Source organism: Cupressus sempervirens, chromosome 5 (assembly GCF_028749045.1).
Source record: "Cupressus sempervirens isolate cs-2001-9-10 chromosome 5, ASM2874904v1, whole genome shotgun sequence".
Lineage (NCBI taxonomy): Eukaryota > Viridiplantae > Streptophyta > Pinopsida > Cupressales > Cupressaceae > Cupressus > Cupressus sempervirens.
Window position 1 is genome coordinate 209,783,271 of NC_143122.1, and position 4,558 is coordinate 209,787,828.

General features: G+C 33.1%; 1 pseudogene; it reads left to right on the top strand.

Moving 5' to 3' along the window:
- Positions 1–1,918: 1,918 nt before the first annotated feature.
- On the top strand, positions 1,919–3,259 carry LOC149555156 (uncharacterized; annotated as a pseudogene).
- Positions 3,260–4,558: the final 1,299 nt, after the last annotated feature.

Below are 4,558 nucleotides of genomic sequence, written 5' to 3' on the forward strand. Positions count from 1 at the left end.
TGAAGATTTTTTGCTAATTGATACCGCATCATCCAATGTGTTTCCAATGATGTATGCTCGCATTCCAGTGGAGATAAACATCTCCAAGGGGCTCCCATAAATGATTAATTTGGCCTCTCCTAATGGCTCTTGGATTCAACTTCTTGATCATGAGGGTATTCCCTTTAGATGTAGGAAATTCCATAAGATCGGCCACCTCGCTGCGCGCTGCCCCGCTGAAAGGGTAGATCAAAGAAATCACCTTCTTGGTGGATGGGGGTTTCAAATGATCACTACATGGTTTATAAAGCTTCCTCTATTGGGGTTGGGTTGGTTGATTCTTCTTAGGACTCTTTGGTGGTGGATGCTGTTGTTGTTGCTAATGATTTAAATGTTACCCCTATGGCGGTGACCAATATAGATGTCACTCCTTCAGAGGCATCAACTATTGATTCAAATTTTGCCCCTCTTATGGCTTTGTCTTAGGATGGAGTTGTCGTCCATCCTAGTAGTGTGGTCTAGATTTCGTGTGGTGGTGGTATTTCTTCTCCTGCTATGAGGGTTTTGGGCACTGGTTATGGAGTGGATGACTTTGCATGGTAGAAGGCTACTGGGATGGTGGAGGATGGATGGAAAATAGTAAAAGGAAAAAAGGTCAAGCCCTCCATTCCATTGTTTGATATGTCTTTATGTTCTCAAAAGATGGGACCGAAATGTAAATCTTGAGGCTTGATTTTCTTAACCTATTGCTCGCCTGTTCTTTTTGAGGTTGTCCCTTTTTGTTTGGTTCTTCTAACTCTATTAGCATGTTGTTTCTTTGTGGTTTGACATGGTTAAGGACTAATTGTCTTCTTTTGCAACCATAGGGTTTTAGGATCCTGTTCAAAACCTATTTAGGTAGTAGTAGTCCATGTGTTATTTGTGAGGCCACCCTGTGCACCTTGTTTTTGGTGGGTGACCTGTTTCACCTTAGGAATGTTGTATTTTTTATTTGAGCTTCATTGAAAATTATTTGATCTGTATAGGGTTTCATACATCCTTCAAAACTTGTTTTCTTTAATAAAAAACAAAGACAAAAATATTTCTCTATAAATATAATCCTTATTGAATGAACCACATTAAATCTCCATATCATTGAAATTTGGCATTTTTATTGTTATTAGGGGAAGAAACCTACTAGTGGGTTTAGCCAACTTTGCCTTAGTTAGGTGCCAAAAAACATAAAAAAAGATCATAATTTCTATTTCTTGTTGTTCTTGTATGCAACTTAATTGCTTAAAGCTAATGTCACAAGTTCTTGGCAATAATAGGCACTCTATAGAAGACATTATGAATGAAAGGGCCCCAAAAATTGTTCATGATACTTGATCCCATCGTACCAATAATTTTTCATTCAATCACCTAGTGGTTCAGAAAATGTCTAGTGTTTCACAAATCTCCAATAGTGGTTCATAAATCATGAATAGTGGTGCACAAGTGTACTTGAAAAATAGAACAAAAGATTAAAAAACAAAGAGACTAAACATGAAGCTTTTTATTAATAATTGATAATAGTAATTACAAATATTTAGTCACATGAATTCATTAGGATCCTATAATTATGCTAATACAAATGACAACACCGTAAAATAATTGACAAGAAACTAATTGTGATTGACAACCAACTTCTATTATTGACAACTAACTCAAACACATGTACAATCTAGTTTGATTCATTTTCTAACTCTCTAATTAATTGTTAGAACATTAATTTCCAATAAAATGACCCAATAGAAGAAAAAAAAATTACCATATAAATGATGTACTAACCAAAACTTCAATGTGTACAAGTGACTTAACCTCTTCAAAATTTTATACCATGTGTTCTATCCAAATCTGACAAACTACTTACATTGACAAACAGTACCCCTGTGAAGTAACCCAAATCTCATTCAAAGCCATGGTGCATGTGCTGCAAGAAATCTTCTTCCAGAGCCCTCCATCTCTATATCACAAAGCTACTGGAATCATTACTCTTATTGCCACATTTAATGTTGCGTTCTCGGAGGTCAGAGGTACCAATCTCACATACTCCAAATTTGCTCAGACAAGAGAAGTAAAAGAAGCCAAAAAAGATATCCAGTAGAAATGGCATGCTTATTTGCTATGGTCCATGCTCGACAGCTTCATCGCTGTTTTTTATTTCCAAACTGGAAAACATTGGATCAATAGCCCACATCTGCTCACCCTTGCATATAGTTTTTTCATATATATATATATATAAATTATGTTCTCTTGTATATTATGATGATGTATTATAGAGTGTATTCCAAACCTTATAACAAAAACTATACATAATTTAAATCAGAAGAACATAACTGTATTGCATGGATCTTAGAAATCTAATAGCATTAACAGAAAGACACCAGTTATCTTCCAAGAGAATGTATCAAAACTCAAATATTTCTTGTTTTTCAATCTCAAAAAAATTCAGTATTTGTTTTACAATTTTATTATTATTTTTGTTTACAAAATTGGAAATAGTAAAGAAAAAATGTTAGAAATTTGAAAATATATCTATTTTACAATTTTCTTAATTTTGGTCAAACGTGTATTTTGTATGGGCGTCCTTATAGAAATATAGATAGACATTAATATCATTATGGACTGTACCTTACTGGAAATGGGCTGCTTCAAACTCGTCATCTTCCCTGATAAATCCTAAATATTGAGAGTTCTATGGCAGTAGAAATATTGGTTTTGTGCTTAAAATTCAGTTTTTCTAAATTTTGGGTTTTGTTTTAACATATAATTCTGCTTCTACCATTCGCTAAAAATCAATGTATATATAATATCATGGATTTTGCAGGTCTTATTTCTACACCGTTACTCTGGTGATATGACCCTGCGGGCCGCTTTATTGATTTCAGTTACACATTTCTTTCAAACTGTTAATCTTTTTTACGCCCAGCATATGTCAGAGGGCTTGCAACTTGAAATTCGAATTGGGGGAAACTTTTATCACCATTATCTCTTGTCAAGGGTCAGAAAGGATGGGAAAAGAGGGTATGTAATTCCCAGTGGAGGTTTGTTTGATTATGTGGTCTGCCCACATTATCTATTTGAGATTGTTGATTAGATGGGATTGGCCGTCATCTCTTAGACTCTGTATAGCTGGGTTTTTGTGTTTTGGATAGTGGTGTACATGGCAGGTAGAAGCTATGCCACGAGACAATGGTATTTGCACAAGATTGATAACTTCGCCAAGCAAAGGAAAGTGCTTTTTCCTTTCATATTCTGAATCTTGTAATTTGGCTGAAATATTATTTTGCTTTAAATTTAACACAACATTTTTCATTCCTTACATTGTCATTGTCATTCCATGTTTAATACTAAATAGCAATTGCACTCCTATGAAGTGTAATGGTTAGGCTGATAACAATATATAAATGTATACAATATTAAAAAGAGAGAATATTTTGAGTAATAAAATAGTTGTCTTATATTATAGTGTCTTTGAACATACAATTTACCTAATTCAGAAGGAGATGCAATGGCCATGTATAAGACCTAAAGAACAATAGCATTCACAAAGAAAAAGGTCATATGCCAATATTCACAAAGAACCCACCCAATAAACTTCTATGATAAACCTAAGAATGGTGGCATGCAGTAAAACGAACAACAAAAAATAAGATCTTGGTTATATTTTGATGATTTGTTTCCTTTCAATTGTGGGGAAAACTATATTCTTTGTTTGAGATTGTTAATGATAGAATGGTTATGATAATACAAAATGTTTATACTTTCTTCAATGTTGTTGATCTCTCTTTTAGCGATGAATAGTTAAAGAAGACAAGTTTAAGAAAAACCTTTTTGTGATAAATAAAACTTTGACTATCATACACTTGTTGCATATCTATGGTACAATCAAAATCCTTTTAGAACCCTCTTGCTCAAATTTTGAGTAAATTAATAAAGCATAGATGAAATCTATTTGCGTAATGATTTATTCTTTATAGCAATTCAAGCTTTCAACATAAATAATTTTAATCTAACTATTGAGTATTGCTAACGACTAAAATCTATAACTTTATTCATGATCAAAATGCAAAGAAAATATTACAATAGTCAAACTTAGCAATTTTTCACAATCCATAGTTGTTCTTAAAATGGCTGTATTTTTTTCTCCTCTAGCTCTCTCATCCAAATTATGGATCAAAAAATGTGATTTGAAATGTTCATGCAAGTAAGAAGACTCTATCATTCTATAAATAAGTGCGGAAGATAATGATAACTACTTTGATATATGTTACCTATATAACCTAATATAAAAGGTTAATTAGGGAGTGCAAGAATATTCATCTCTAGAAACTATTTCGTAATTTCAAATGTCATGCATGGGACAAGGTATCTAGTGTTGTTGTCTTAGCATTCTAGTGCTAAACCATAGAACAAAGTATACTATCTATTGATAGTCAAAAGAAAATAATAGAGATTCAACCTGACAACTTTGTACCATTTCTACAAGGTGCCTTAGGTTCCTTACTTGCACTCCATTGAAAGTCGATACCTAAACATATTTATCAAGAATATCTAA